The sequence below is a fragment of the Schistocerca serialis genome, chromosome 9 (assembly GCF_023864345.2).
Source record: "Schistocerca serialis cubense isolate TAMUIC-IGC-003099 chromosome 9, iqSchSeri2.2, whole genome shotgun sequence".
Lineage (NCBI taxonomy): Eukaryota > Metazoa > Arthropoda > Insecta > Orthoptera > Acrididae > Schistocerca > Schistocerca serialis.
This window is the reverse complement of record NC_064646.1, coordinates 308,398,923-308,415,980: the sequence shown is the minus strand read 5'-3', so window position 1 is coordinate 308,415,980 and position 17,058 is coordinate 308,398,923. Positions and strand designations below refer to the sequence as shown.

The 17,058-nt window shown below is 45.4% G+C and overlaps 1 protein-coding gene across 5 annotated transcripts in view; it reads left to right on the top strand.

The window, feature by feature from the left end:
- The window catches only part of LOC126418892 (uncharacterized), a 277,815-nt gene that overhangs the window by 3,121 nt on the left and 257,636 nt on the right, over positions 1 to 17,058 (top strand). For 2 of the 5 annotated variants that reach the window (XM_050085901.1, XM_050085905.1), the window contains exon 2: positions 14,194 to 14,232. The exons of the other annotated variants lie outside the window; for them this stretch is intronic. The gene's annotated coding sequence lies outside the window, so the exon portion shown is untranslated. The remainder of the gene's footprint in view (positions 1 to 14,193; positions 14,233 to 17,058) is intronic. 5 annotated transcript variants of the gene reach the window in all.

Sequence of the window (17,058 nt, the reverse complement as noted above, 5' to 3'; positions counted from 1 at the left end):
GCATTTGCAACACTATTGCCCATCAACTGTCGTCGCCTCGTACATACGTCTGTTTCCAAAATACACCACGTACAGAACTAATAAGTGCAGATACTTTTCCTGAAAACTCAATAAATGACGCTAAGTGGCAATGCTTTAAGTAGGCATTGCATCAGGACACATACCCAAGTGTGCAAAACTGCATTTCTGTTTAGATTGAGATGTATGTGATATTGCACATTTTAATAGCAGTTTGTACTTAGTAACATCTCATTTTTCATAGATAACATTAATCAGTAGTGGCATGGCTGAGCAAACAATGGCAACTTTGTTCAAGGTGCCTGCATTGAATACGATATTTAATTTTACAAATTACACGTACATGTATGTTTAGAAGTGTAGTGCCTAATTTATCGATTTGTGCTGAACCTCATGCCCTTATGTTACAACGAAATCTACGATTAAAACATAAATAAAAAAGAAACGATCCAGAGACATAATTACAGAAACCAGTACCTCTATGTTAGAAGTATTGACCCTGGCTGTTGCGACACTTGTCCCACTGTGACACAAGGTGGTGAATGGTTGTCTCATAAAATTCCCGGGGCTGCGATGTTAACCAGTTTCGCATGTATAGCTGGACGTCGTCATCCGAGGTTAATCATTTGGCCCTCAGAGCATTTTTAAGGGGGCCTAAAACGGCGTAATCACAGGGGGAGAGGTCCGGACTGTATGGAAGGTGGCCGAGAGCCTCCCATTTGAATTTCTGCAGGAGTGCCGCGACTGTGTTGGCCGTATGAGGCTTTGCATTGTCGTGGAGCAGAATGACCCCATGGGTGAGATTGCCTGGTCGTTTTGATTGATCGCTTGGCGAAGGGTGGTCAAGGTCTGCGAGTAACGCTGGGAATTCACTGTTCTCCCGTGCTGCAGGATTATGCCATCAGAAGCGGGCCATCTTGGTTCCATTAAAAAGGGTCTGAGGGGCAAACGATTCGCCTCGGACGACGACGTCCAGCTGTACATGCGGAACTGGTTAACATCGCAGACCCGGGAATTTTATGAGACAACCATTCGCCGCCTTGTGTCACAGTGGGATAAGTGTCTCAACAGCCAGGGTCAATACTTCCAACATACAAGTACTGGTTTCTCTAATTATGCCTCCAGCTCGTTTCTTTTTGAACGCTCGTTATAAATGTAGAGATCGCTGACTTTTACCCTCAATCATCAAGCCGCAACAAAGTTGCTACGGACCAATGTTATCATAGTAAAGGTTATGCAACTGAGCATATATTAACCAGACTGTTTGTGCTACTTGCAATGACACTGCTGTTGTTGAACACTGAAAGAAGGATGTAAGAAACAAAGAGGTTGCTAGAGACAGAATACAACAGGATGAACGTCACGAAAGAGATCGATGGTTTCTTTTTGAAGCTACAATTACGGCATTCACATTAATTGATTGAGTGAAACCATAGAAATAGTCAAAGTGGATGGTCGAGCGGGAATTTGAATCCTGTTCCTTTTGAGAGTGAAGTTCAGTTCCTGTACTGCATCGCTTTCTAGTTCAGCACTGAGTCATATGTCATTCAACTCATAAAATGGGAAAAAAATCTTTGATCCAAGTTTCAATTTACAGTTTCTTAAAACCAGCAGACATTTTAGGATCTTGGAGGAACACGCTAGGATTCAATTAACAGAACAGTCGTTTGTAGCGTATTGTTGAGACCAGTGTTTTTGATGCATAATGTTGAAAAGATTTCATATTGGTGACGTCACCGTCAATCATTTGACATAACCAACAGCATGGCAGTCTCACACCCATTGATACTGTTATCCGCATTGACGGAGAGGGCAATGCAGAATTAGAAGAAATATTAGGAAACTGTGAGGGGCAGTCTTCCCACTGATTCGACAGATTATTATTACTATTATTATTATTATCTTTTTTGTTTTTAGATTTTCCAAAGAACCAAAAGGGAAAGAATTAGTATCATGAATCACTGTTGCAAACTGCCTGCAAGTCAAATACATCACCACATGTGTTAGACACTTGTCTTGTGACTCGCTCTGAAGATGGCCGGACGATACGCGGCCGAAATATCAGTAGAAGAAATTTTATTTGCGCGGCCGCATGCCCGAAATTTAATGGATTAAGGGGGCGCTAATTTGCGTTCGCGGTGATGGCGTCCGATATCAACCCAGACGAGTTCCATATGATTTACATATGTGCATTTGGTCACCGAGACATAACCTGAGTTCACTCCCATCCTCCTGAAATCACTGTTGCATGGCTCTGGGTCGGACACACTGTTATACAGCTGTCGGGGAAGATATCAAGCATAAAGGAAGGCAGTAGGACCGGCCGCTGTGGCCAAGTCGCTCTAGGCGCTTCAGTCCGGAACCGCGCTGCTGCTACGGTCGCAGGTTCGAATCCTGGCTCGGGCGTGGATGTGTGTGATGTCCTTAGGTTAGTTAGGTTTAAGTAGTTCTGGAAATGAGCGTTTGGCGTCATTGGCCGGGAGGCCCCTCGCGGGGCAGGTCCGGCCGCCATATCGCAGGTCTTATTACATTCGGCGCCACATTGGGCGACCTGCACGCCGGATGGGGATGAAATGATGATGATCACAACACAACACCCAGTCCCTGAGCGGAGAAAATCTCCGACCCAGCCGGGAATCGAACCCGGGCCCAGAGGACGGCAATCCGTCACGCTGACCACTCAGCTACTGGGGCGGACTAAGTAGTTCTAAATCTAGGGGATTGATGACCTCAGATGTTAAGTCCCATAGTGCTCAGAGTCATTTGAACCATTTTTGGAGGCGGTAGTTCGCGGGTGTCAGCGTGTGCAAGAGCAGGAGAACGTCTCCCATAGCATAACACTGTTGCCGCCAGCCTGCGTCCGTGGCGCGCTGTGCGTTTGGAGCCACCGTTCTCCTCGAGGACGGCGTTTGTGGAGACGACCATCGGCCTTGTGTAGCAAAAATGTGATTCAGTCGAAGAGCCGACACGTTTGCATTGATCGACGGTCGAATCCCGACGGTCGCGTGGCCACTGCAATCGCAACTGACGATATGGTTGGGTCAACATGTGAACACGTAGGGGTGGTCTGTTGTGGTGCTCCAATGTACGATGAGTGCTGTGCTCCGAAACACTTGTGCGTGCACCAGCATTGTGCTGTTTCGGCAGAGATGTCGCAGATGATCATCTAGCCTGCTTTACAGGGCAGACAAGCCTCTGAACCCCACGTTCTGTGAAGATATGTGGACGTCCACCCATTTAACGCCTAGCGGTAATTTCACTGTCCTTGTACCTCTTTCCGTAGATGCTCACAACAGTAGCTTGTTAACATTCTACATCTACATCTACATGACTACTCTGCAATTCACATTTAAGTGCTTGGCAGAGGGTTCGTCGAACCACAATCATACTATCTCTCTACCATTCCACTCCCGAACAGCGCGCGGGAAAGAACACCTAAACCTTTCTGTTCGAGCTCTGATTTCTCTTATTTTATTTTTATGATCATTCCTATGTAGGTTGGGCTGAACAAAATATTTTCGCATTCGGAAGAGAAAGTTGGTGACTGAAATTTCGTAAATAGATCTCGCCGCGACGAAAAACGTCTTTGCTCTAATGACTTCCATCCCAACTTGCTATCATATCTGCCATACTCTCTCCCCTACTACGTGATAATACAAAACGAGCTGCCCTTTTTTGCACCCTTTCGATGTTCTCCGTCAATCCCACCTGGTAAGGATCCCACACCGCGCAGCAATATTGTAACAGAGCACGAACGAGTGTAGCGTAAGCTGTCTCTTTAGTGGACTTGTTGTATCTTCTAAGTGTCCTGCCAATGAAACGCAACCTTTGGCTCGCCTTCCCCACAATATTGTCTATGTGGTCTTTCCAACTGAAGTTGTTCGTAATTTTAACACCCAGGTACTTAGTTAAATTGACAGCCTTGAGAATTGTACTATTTACCGAGTAATCGAATTCCAACGGATTTCTTTTGGAACTCATGTGGATCACCTCACATTTCTCGTTACTTAGCGTCAACTGCCACCTGCCACACCATACAGCAATCTTTTCTAAATCGCTTTGCAACTGATACTGGTCCTCGGATGACCTTACTAGACGGTAAACTACAGCATCATCTGCGAACAACCTAAGAGAGCTGCTCAAATTGTCACCCAGGTCATTTATATAGGTCAGGTACAGCAGAGGTCCCAGGACGCTTCCCTGTGGAACACCTGATATCACTTGAGTTTTCGACAAGCTTCGCTGTTTTCGTGACACTCCTTCACAGGCTCTGCGTAATAATAATCTGCCCTTTGTCAGAGTCGCTTATCTCAGTGGATTTCCCCATTGGCGCCCCAATTCTTCGCTAGGGTGGTTCGCCGCCCGAGTCTGCTCCGCTTGCATACGTCGCGGTGGGCAGTTGTCATAATGTTTTGGCTTATCCGAGTACTTCGATCATATACAGCCTTTCTAAATGTTTGCTACAAACGTCCGGAAGGTAAAGGAAAATTCCTTAAAACTGGTTGTTCCTTTTAACATTTTTTTCGCACAAACCACTGTTAATGAGAGTCACTGGAGATACCCATCATGAACAGCTTAAGCAATTCACGCGTGAGAACAGCTTAGCGTGGACTGAAGAAGGCGCTCGACGACAGCTAGACCTTGTGAAACAATTGTCCGGGCGTTATGTGCACCTTGTTCCACGTCGTCGATGTCGTTATCTCCATTGGTGTACACGACACTTGTCATATTTCCCCAGAACGAAAAGTTAGTGGACGATGGCCAAGGTTATTCACCGGAGCTCCATGTCCCAACAGCCGTCCTGGGAAGGTTATGTTAAGAAACCGGCACACACTTAAGCCGAATCCCATTTACCTACACCATACATAAAGAACATGGCGCGGCGCTCTTAGTGAGAACATTTTCCAGTAACAATTCCACGTTTATAGGCTGCAAATGGTTCAAATGGCTCTAAGCACTATGGGACTTAACATCTGAGGTCATCAGCCCCCTAGACTTAGAACTACTTAAAACTAACTAACCTAAGGACAATACACACATCTATGCCCGAGGCAGGATTCGAACCTGCGACCGTAGCAGCAGCCCGGTTTCGGACTGAAGCGGCTATAACCGCTCGACCACAGCGGTGTAGGCTGCAAGAGAGACTCTATCCCAGGACTCATTCGATGTCCATGGAATATACATGCAAACAATACCGTAGTATAATCATCAGCAGTCCGCCCCCGGTAGCTGAGTGGTCAGCGCGACAGAATGTCAGTCCTAAGGGTCTGGGTTCGATTCCCGGCTGGGTCGGAGATTTTCTCCGCTCAGGGACTGGGTGTTGTCCTAATCATCATCATTTCATCCCCATCGACGCGCAAGTTGTCGAAGTGTCGTCAAATCGAAAGACTTGCACCCGGTGAACGGTCTGCCTGACGGGACGCCCTAGTCACACGACCTTTACATTTATCATCAGTAGACTCATACAAATTTCTTAAAGGACACACATCAACTGAACTTTGCTCTCCATGACGTCATATTTCTGCGTTTTGATCCACATCCTCTTCTATAGCAGCTCCTTTTCTCAGCTGTTTCACCTTCAGTATCAGTTTTCTGGATACTGTTTTTCCGTGTGCTTGACCCGAACCGTATGAATTAATGAAGTATTTAAGTACATGAAATGTATTCGCAGTTGCGAATACGAACAACTATCGTCTGCAAAAGGAAATTACGACAACGGAAATTTGTGCCGCAACGGGACTCGAACACGAATTTCCTACTTTACATGAGCGGTTGCTTTAACCGCGTTGGCTTTCCATGGGGACATGTTAATTGCTAGTTGTTCCCTGGTAGCGGCGGATAAATACAGTATTGCAGAACCTGTGTTGTTAAGGAGAACAGTCCAATGGTCCTTTGTACATGCATGCATGTCCGAAGGAACACTGCATCGTTCTCCTTAACATCACAGGCACTGCAACATCGAAAATACACTCATGCTCATAAATTAAGGATAATTGCAGAATGTGGTGCCATACAATGTGGCACTACACAAAACTGGCCCTAATAGCATAGGCACATAGGAAACACACACGACACAGATCTGTAAGTCCACGGTATTGCTGATAAGTTGAGAAAACCGTCCCGAAACACATGTGCTACAAAACGCCACTGTTTCCTGCGCATGTACCCAACATCAACATGGGATATGATCACCATGCGCACGTACACAAGCCGCAGAACGGGTTCGCATATTCTGGATCAGGTGGTCGAGCAGCTGCTGGGGTACAGCCTCCCATTCTTGTACCAGTCCCTGTCGGAGCTCCTGAAGTGTCCTAGTGGTTTGAAGACGTGCAGCGATACGTCGACCGAGAGCATCCCGGACGTGCTCAATGGGGTTTAGGTCTGGAGAACAGGCAGCCCACTCCATTAGCCTGATATCTTCTGTTTCAAGGTACTCCTCCCCGATGGCTGCTCGGTGGCCGTGCGTTATCATCCATCAAGAGGAAGATGGGACCCACAGCACCCCTGAAAAGGTGGACATACTGGTGCAAAATGACGTCCCGATAAACCTGACCTGTTACAGTTCCTCTGTCAAACACATGCAGGGGTGTATGTGCACCAATCATAATCCCACCCCACACCATCAAACCACGACCTCCATACTGGTCCCTTTCAAGGACATTAAGGGGTTGGTATCTGGTTCCTGGTTCACGCCAGATGAAAACCCGGCGAGAATCACTGTTCAGACCGTACCTGGACTCGTCCGTGAACATAACCTGGGACCACTATTCCAATGACCACGTACTGTGTTCTTGACACCAGACTTTGCGGCCTCTCCTGTGACCAGGGGTCAGTGGAATGCACCTTGCAGGTCTCCGGGCGAATAAACCATGTCTGTTCAGTCGTTTGTGTGTCTGGAGACAAATGTTCCAGTGGCTGCAGTGAGATCCCGAGCAAGGCTACCTGCAGTACTCCGTGGCCGTCTGCGGGCACTTATGGTGAGATATCGGTCTTCTTGTGGTGTTGTACACTGTGGACGTCCCGTACTGTAGCGCCTGGACATGTTTCCTGTCTGCTGGAATCGTTGCCATAGTCTTGAGATCACACTTTGTGGCACACGGAGGGCCCGTGCTACGACCTGCTGTGTTTAACCAGCCTCCAGCCGCCCTAGCATTCTATCCCTCATAATGTCATCAATATTTCTTTGAGCCATTTTCAACACACAGTCACCATTAGGACGTCTGAAAACGTCTGCGCATTTACTCGCTGCACCGTACTCTGACATGCACCAACACACATCTGCATATGTGGACTGCTGCCAACGCCCCGTGCGACGACCGCAGACCGCAGGTCAAATGCACCACATGGTCATACCCCGAGGTGATTTAAACCCGCAAAACCGCTCACCAGAGCGTTGTTTCACTATGTATCAGCATTACCCTTAATTTATGAGCATCAGTGTATTTACCAGTTACCAGAGCAGCAAGACATCAAGTATACTGGAAGGACTTTTTCTCTGTCACACTACTGCTAAGTTACTGTCTTGAAAAAAAAAAAGTTTCAAATGGCTCTAAGCACTATGGGACTTAACATCCGAGGTCATAAGTCCCCTAGACTTAGGACTACTTAAACCTAACTAACCTAAGGAGATCACACACATCCATGCCCGAGGTAGGATTCGAACCTGCGACCGTAGCAGCAGCGCGGTTCCAAATTGAAGCGCCTAGAACTGCTCGGTCACAGCGCCCGGCTAACTGTCTTGCAAATGGTTCAAATGGATCTAAGCACTATGGGGCTTAACATCTGAGGTCATCAGTCCCCTAGAACTTAGAATTACTTAAACCTAACTACCCTAAGGACAGCACACACATCCATGCACGAGGCAGGATTCGAACCTGCGACCGTAGCGGTCACGCGGTTCCCGACTGAAGCGCCTAGAACCGCACGGCCACACCGGCCGGCCAAATGTTTTGCAGTTACCTATATTACTATCTGCAATAAGGATGCAAAATCATTCTCAACTCAGTCACTTTTAGCAGCAAAGGCATATCCCAGCAGTGAGGGACATTATGAGAAAAACTGGTATTTGACAGTGGCAAAAAATAGCTCTTTCAGGGGGACACATTAGCTGCGCCTACAGTGCTCGCCCAGCAACTATACTGGACACACAAGTGAGGCGCATCATATTTTGGGACGAGTCATTGTTCTGCGTATCATGTATCCAATAGCACCCAATACTACCTTACCAGCTGCTCGGTAGTTATGACGTATACAATATGACAACATTCGTTGTCGGAGCTTCCAGCTCGGATACGTCCTTCATGATGCTCTGTGCCGCCCAGCCAGTCTTGTACTTCAAATGAATATTGCAGACAGATGTAGGAATCTTGCATTGGTGTCCGGGAAAAGATGCTAGCGGAAGTGGCGTGTTTCTGACCTGTTGTGAAGTGTCAAGAGGGTGTCAAGAGTGTATCTCTTGAGTTTGGACGGCCGTGAGGATTGTTTATACAGTGCAGTGTTTGTGTTGCTATGGATGAAGGCAGAGTTTGAAGCTAAATTCTACCAAGCAGTCCACCCTTAAGGACCATCTGCAGAGCTGCCGAGTTTACGTACCCGTCCAATTAACGGGTTATCATCGTGTCACATACCATCTATCGCATGAACCTCTGCGGAGAGGCTTGGAATTTAATCCAGGAAAGTGACTGGTAAGGGGACAGTGCCTCCCAGTCATCATGATTGCGTCCAGATTTATAGTTTACGCGCGGCTTGCCCACAAATGAACGTCACAGAAGAAGGACCTGCAGATTGCGAAACGTTAAAAAAAATTGGGAATTTGCGACTAGGACTCACGCACCGAGGGTTCCGTACAAACTTAATTATGTATAAGTCAGTTCACCTATTCCGGGACTCAAGGACATCGATAACTTTCGAGATTTATCGACATTGATACTGGCAAGATATCAGCCCTACGGCTTCCAAGACTCTTCGGAATATTTTAATTTCAAGTTTAAAATCCGATAACAAATGACAAAGGAAGTCTTTTTTTCTTTGTGGTATAACTACAATTTAACAATTTTCTAATTTTTTTTCTACACTTGTACTGTGAAACTTTTCTTCTTGCCAGACTTCATGATTCTACAACAAGGGGAAATACCCTGTAGATTTTCATGAGTGAGTTTGCGAGTAACAAAATACCTGGAATGAATGGCCGTATCTTTTGTCTGCACTGACTTCCCAGAAGCAAAGGTTTAGTGTACCGCCAAGGGAGTATAGATCCTAATATGTAACGTAAATTTTAACGTGATATGTATACCTGTTCCTGAGAAAAAGAAGTCTTAACAGACGGGAGGACAAACAATGACTGATAACAAATGACAAATTGACTATTTTCGGATTTTTTGCTTTGGTTGTACTATGAAACCTAGCTTCTTGTCAAATTTCATGTTCCTAGGACAGCGGGAAGGACCCTGTGGGTGAATGTGTTCGCGAATATCAAAATACACTACTGGCCATTAAAATTGCTACACCAAAAAGAAATACAGATGATAAACGGGTATTCATCGGACAAATATATTATACTAGAACTGACATGTGATTGCATTTTCACGCAATTTGGGTGCATAGATCCTGAGAAATCAGTACCCAGATCAACCACTTCTGGCCGTAATAACGGCCTTGATACGCCTTGGCATTGAGTCAAACAGAGCTTGGATGGCGCGTACAAGTACAGCTGCCCATGCAGCTTCAACACGATAGCACAGTTCATTAAGAGTAGTAACTGGCGTATTGTGACGAGCCAGTTGCTCGGCCACCATTGACCAGACGTTTTCAATTGGTGAGAGATCTGGAGAATGTGCTGGCTAGGGCAGCAGTCGAACATTTTCTGTATCCAGAAACGCCCGTACAGGACCTGCAACATGCGGTCGTGCATTATCCTGCTGAAATGTAGGGTTTGGCAGGGACCGAATGAAGGGTAGAGCCACCGGTCGTAACACATCTGAAATGTAACGTCCACTGTTCAAAGTGCCGCCAGTGCGAACAAGAGGTGACCGAGACGTGTAACCAATGGCACCCCATACCATCACGCCAGGTGATACGCTAGTATGGCGAAGACGAATACAGGCTTCCAATGTGTGTTCACCGCGATGTCGCCAAACACGGTTGCGACCATCATGATGCTGTAAAAAGAACCTGGATTCGTCCGGAAAAATGACGTTTTGCCATTCGGCCATCTAGGTTCGTCGTTGAGTACACCATCGCAGGCGCTCCTGTCTGTGATGCAGCGTCAAGGGTAACCGCAGCCATGGTCTCCGAGCTGATAGTCCATGCTGCTGCAAACGTCGTCGAACTGTTCGTGCAGACGGTTGTTGTCTTGCAAACGTCCCCATCTGCTGACTCTGGGATCGAGACGTGGCTGCACGAGCCGTTAAAGCCATGCGGATAAGATGCATGATATCTCGACTGCTAGTGATACAACCCCATTGGGATCCAGCACGGCGTTCCGTATTACCCTCCTGAACCCATCGATTCCATATTCTGCTAACAGTCATTGGATCTCGACCAACGCGAGCAGCAATGTCGCGATACGATAAACCGCAATCGCGATAGGCTACAATCCGACCTTTATCAAAGTCGGAAACGTGATGGTACGCATTTATCCTCCTTACACGAGGCATCACAACAACGTTTCACGAGGCAACGCCGGTCAACTGCTGTTTGTGTATGAGAAATCGGTGAGAAACTTTCCTCATGTCAGCACGTTGTAGGTGTCTCCACCGGCGCCAGTCTTGTGTGAATGCTCTGAAAAGCTAATCATTTGCATATCACAGCATCTTCTTGTGTCGGTTAAATTTCGCGTCTGTAACACGTCATCTTCGTGGTGTAGCAATTTTAATGGCCAGTGGTGTATGTGACGTAAATGGCCGTATCTTTTGAGTGCACTGACTTAGAAACTAACGTTTGTTACACCGCCAAGGGACCATAGACTTTAGTATGTGACATAAATTTCAAATTGATACGTCTACCCGTTCCTGAGAAAAATAGGTCTGGCAACACGGAGGGACAGACAGTCTGACAACAAATGACAATTTTTTTTTCGTGTTATATAATTACAAAATAACAATTTTCGCATTTTTTTCTTTTGGTTGTTGTGCGAAACCTTGCTTCTTGCCAAATTTCATGATTTTAGGTCAACGGGAAGTACCCCGTAGATTTTGATGAGTGAATTCGCGAGTATCAAAAACGAATGGCCGTATCTTTTGACTGCATTGACTTAGATGCTTCAGTTTAGTACGTCACCAACGGATCGTAGACTTTATGTGATGTAAATTTCAGCTTGATATGTCTACTCGTTTCTGAGAAAAAGGGCTTTTGAACAGTCGGGCAGACAAAGACAACAAAGTGATCCTATGAGGCACCTTTTTTTACCGGTTGAGGTACGGAACCCTAAAAAAATGGCGTTTCTGGCACGGTTTTGGCGGGACACGAGCCGTTTGTGTTATTTTTCAAACAGCGGTTGGCGCAGCGGAAATGGTGCAGAACGGTAATCCGAAGTCCGTGGGTTGGAGTCTCTACGCCTACATTTATTTTCAATTTTTACGTTAATTACACTTCAAATAAACAGAAATCATGCTCAGAATATTGTATTTATTAATATTTTGAGAACAGGCATGAAAAGAAAAGGAAAAGGAAAATCCGGGATTGCAAATACATTTTCAGAAAGGGATTGTAAGGTGTACAAGAGAACCTCGTATGTAATATTAGATACTTTTATTATTTGACAGTTGATGCGCTGGGATGATATTTATATTAAAAACGGGGCATCCAATAGTTTTCACGGTATGTTGCACATGTTGTAAACGCCGCATTTTTAGAGTTACAGGGTCGTTCTAAAGTTTCTACAGAAAAACAAAAGGTTGACTGTCATCAAACAGTTTGGCAGTAAACCACCTGTAATGCATCGTTTCGGCAAATGTTATTAGCTGTTGATGTACCATGGAATATATTTTGATGCGGTCTTCTCGTTATGTGATTTCTTTTTCTCACTCGATGAGACAGGAGCTGCTTTCTGACAGAAAACGTAGTGATAAAAACAGACACTGTAGGATTGCATTACAGCAGCTATCGAGGATTGCTCGAAAATCGAAACGAAACTAACAGGATACGAACTTCTGTACGCTTTAATTACAGTCCCTTCTTAGAATTAAAATTCTGGGGTCCTCGTGGACGCAATACTTTCTCCGAAATTTATATCCAATCCCAAATTTTCCTTTTCACGCATTCTTCGAAAGTATTAATAAACACAATTGAAGTGTAACTAACGTAAAAATTGAAAATATAAGCAAGTTTCAACATAGGAATTCCAGCCATTCTACAGTTTTACCGCTACGCCAACCACTGCATTGTAACGTAATGGCTCATCCTTTGCCCGACCCGCAACAAAAATGCATTTTTTTCCCTAAACGCTTCACCATCTGGAGCTCCGAGTTCTCTCACTTTCGTTTCTGGCCAAGGCGTGCATGTACCATAAATTTGGACGAAATCGATGGTGACGAGTAGCTGTAATTCGCTTGTGAGTCTGTAGATGAACAGTACGCCGCCACCTTAATATCTTCTTTATTGCCAAATACTGGCGGTGAACGTTGCTTCAACACTCGGGATGGTTAACATTTGGTAACACTGCATAAGCGCGCATCAGCGACTTCGGCTGAGGAGGTATGCGGAGCCCCGTTACTAAATCGTTGTATTTTCGGACACAGACGTCGCGCCAGCGAGCGCAGCAAATAGATGGTCTCTGATGAAACTCCTGATCAAATGCTGACTTAACGATTTAAAAATTCACTTTTACGATTATAAAAATTCACTTCTTCCACGCATCTAGAACGGAGGAGTAGCGAATCGTAAGTTGATGTTTAGCCGGGAATTTCAAATAGATCGCGTATCAATAACCAGTGCCAAACTTCTACGACGGCTATTCGGAAACTAAGGTCCAATCGGGCGTGGAGTGGAAATCCGATGAAACTTTGCAGATATGTGTTGGGCAGTGTCTTTAGTATGCCCGTCGATCGTGTCATGTCGCTCTTTTCAATTCTGAACGCACAGTAAGCACGTAATGATGCGTAGAAAGTAGTGTCTGCCGCCTAGTACGTCACGCAGCCAACATAACATAGCTTTCGTGCCTTTTCTTCTTCATGACAACCATCGACCGCATTCTGCAGGGGCAGTGAAGATGCTCATGCAGCGTTTTCGATGGGAGGTTCTTGATCACCCACAATACAGCCCGTAACTGGCTCCCCCTGAGTTTCATCAATACTACGACAGATGGCTAAGTCGGAGCGACGACTTTGTAGAGACGGAGCTGGAACGTGTAGCTAACTGTTCAAATGAAACATTTTTGATTTTCACAGTGATTCCCATTTCGCGACCCATCGGACCTTACCTTCCAAATAGCCCTCGTATTTAAACTGTTTGATGGGCAAGACATTCCACACAGTGACACGACATATGTTAGCCGTTTTGTTCGAATATTATTTCAGTTCACTTCTTCCATCATGAGCCCGCATCTCGTGGTCGTGCGGTAGCGTTCTCGCTTCCCACGCCCGGGTTCCCGGGTTCGATTCCCGGCGGGGTCAGGGATTTTCTCTGCCTCGTGATGGCTGGGTGTTGTGTGATGTCCTTAGGTTAGTTAGGTTTAAGTAGTTCTAAGTTCTAGGGGACTGATGACCATAGATGTTAAGTCCCATAGTGCTCAGAGCCATTTCTTCCATCATGGCATTAGTTTAGATGTAAAAAATTGAAACCGTCCTCAAGCTGAAGGTTGTTTTATACATGCCAGTGACTTACTAGGCACACTCTGATTCCATGTAGTAGTTCCTTGCTTTCTTTCGGCCCCTGTAACTTGGACTGCCAACTAAGATGAAAATGATTTGTATGTGTGAAAATTTCTAAGTTTCCAACTAAGATGCAGCTTAGAAATTTTCACACATACAAATCATTTTCATAGACTCAAAAAACCATCTGACAGAAAGAATCCTTCGAGTGATCGGAAATCGGACTCGAATCGTTTAAGTGAAACCATTTTAAATGTACCTCATTTCAAGCGTTGGCCTTTCAGTCTTAGTCGAACAGTGCAGTGAAATGTATGGTGTATGAAGTTTGCTTGAGCAGCTTCCATGCAAAATTTTGTTGTTATTCCAGAACCCGAAGCCACAGCTTGGGGCTGAAGACTGCAGTCAGGTAAGCTTGCCGCCTTAGACCACCCTAGAAAAATTATTAGTACACACTAGGCCGACGACCGACGGGGACTGGATTCTGCCGAACGTTGGTCGTCAATACACAGGCGTTCGGCTTCTCATCCACGCCTAACGAAGGGTTTGTGGCTAAGAGATTCAGCCACGTGGAACCGCAGTTGGCTGTGATAACTTGCTGACGTGGCTCCCGTTTTGTTATTGTTATAAAGCAGCGTTTTAATTACAACTTCATCGACCGATAATATAAGGGAAGAAGACGATATAGCAGTCGCCGCATGTGCAACATTTATTTTACTACAAGAAGCTGATTATCAAAAAAGAAAAAGGAGATACTATGCTGGTGGTCGACCTCTCTTTTGCAAAATAGGGAGCATTATGGTGGGACAAAATTAATGTCTACTTCAAAGCTAAATTAGAGTATGGCCTATTTCATAATTTTTTTCTAAATAACAGTTACAGGTTTCTAATTGTTATTGAATTGTGTAGGCCCTAAAATCCCCAAAGATGACACCTCTTTTTGGAGAACTGTATATGCAGCAGAAAGTTAGTAGCCACTCCCAGTTTTGTTTCTCTTTGTCGTTCACGGCGAAAAGATGTCAATAAGGACTCCATTTCCTTTTTCATATCGTGCAAATCACTTTCTAATAGCAGAATTATTTCGCTCCAAGTGTTTAATCTTTTCAATTTGTTTTTATAATCGCTGTTCGTAGGGACCCCATAAACGTATCTGTTCGCGATAAAAATCTATCAGATTTAAAGCTCTTCATTTTCACTGGATACTCTAGTATTTTTAGACACAATAAACACACAGCCATAGCGACAGCAGGCATTGCCTGCAGGGGACAGGACTTTTGAAGTTTTTGAAGACAACCATAAGTCGCACTCGGTGTGTTTTACTGATTGGTTTCGCTCTTTCACAGCCACTAAAGAGGGAAACCGGTTCATAAAACGTAGTAAGTGCTACTTGTGGCGGCCCTGAAAAATGTAAACACACCCTTGTTTTAGCGACGTAACAAATCACTAAGAAACCAACGAACATTCGACCTCGTATCCACACTAAGAGAGGGCTCCCAACGCCAACCAACCGTCAAGGCTTTCATGCTACCGCCGGCACACCGAACCGCAGCCAAAGCCAACCACTTCGTTGGCTCCGATTTAGGGCCGATACACACTATGCAGATATTGGCCAACGAAGCGGTTGTTCGTTGGCTTTCGTTGGCGTAGTGTGTATGCGCCTTTGAAAGAGCGCGCTGATCGCTTTTGAGTATTGTCAACATTAAGCAACTGGCACGTGTCCGTCCGTCGCTGACAGGACATGACAGTAAATGTTGCCTCTGTACCACCCGATTGTATGAAATCGCCAAATGAGTCGACGTGAAGAAGTGACAATGGCGGAAATGAATTATTATTAAAACTGTTATTTGTAATTGTCGAAGTTGCAATGAGAAGTAGCCTTCATTTTCTGTGACTAGTCAAGAACATGAAGTTACCGCAAGCCTCCGAAAGTATGACAGATAAAAGTTTAAATAAAAAATAAATGCTGGAGATTCATAAATAAGCTATTGTGTTTAGACGTACCTACGACCACGCCGAGAATGAGGTTGCCCGATTTGTCGGTGTGTCAACGCTGACTCTCCAAGGGCCGGCCGAGGTGGCCGAGCGGTTCTCGGCGCTACAGTCTGGCCCCGCGCGGCCGCTACGGTCGCAGGTTTGAATCCTGCCTCGGGCATGGATTTGTGTGATGTCCTTAGGTTAGTTAGATTTAAGTAGTTCTAAGTTCTAGGTGACTGATGACCTCAGAAGCTAAGTCCCTTAGTGCTCAGAGCCATTTGAACCACTTGAACTGTCCAAGGTGTCTACATGGAATGGTGTACCACTCGCAACCATGAACGCGGCGTAGGGACAGTGGTCATAAACAGAACTAGAGACTGTGGGAGAACGTGACGCCTTGTCAGTGACAGCCTGTTTCAGCTTCGACAGAAATTGCTGCTATCAGTGAGCGCAGGTTCATCTTGACCAGTTTCAAATGGTTCAAATGGCTCTGACCACTATGGGACTTAACATCTGAGGTCATCAGTCCCCTAAACTTAGAACTACTTAAACCGAAGGACATCACACAGATCCATGCCCGAGGCAGGATTCGAACCTGCGACCGTAGCAGCTGCGCGGTTCTGGACTGAAGCGCCTAGAACCGCTCGGCCACAACGGCCGGCATCTTGACCAGTTTCTTAGTCAAAATTTCCAAGGGAACTGCATGCAGTGGACAAGCAAAGCAGCTGATAAAACTGTACGTTTTCAGTGGGCCAAACAACACAGAAGCTGTGGCTAACTAAAGGCGTGTAACGTCGTCCTACAAGTCGCGATTTGTTTGTCCATAGTTTGAAGCACGCACGTCAGTACCTTGTAGAAGGAAGTGTGCCACGTAATGAATATTCAAGAGCACCTTCATTATACTTGCTTTCACAGATTCTGCCACTTTCATTTTCGTATTAGGCGGAGAAATCATATGACTGCATTCGATTAATAGACATGAATGGGCGTCTGCGAATAGTGCAAAAATCACAACTATCGGGTGTGCCATTGAAACTATAATCCACTGTCCATACCTTAAGATGAATTAATTAAAGATCAGTGCTACGGAGCGATTCTTCTTAGAACCTATCGTATGTACTACAGCCATAAGTAGACTACTTAACGTATGTGAACAGCCATAGAGATTATGTTTCATAATTTGCGCAAAGACAACTTTTCCAATCGATAAACACATAGAGGCGCCCTGTAATGACGTTAAAGATTCCAGAGGTGTATGTAA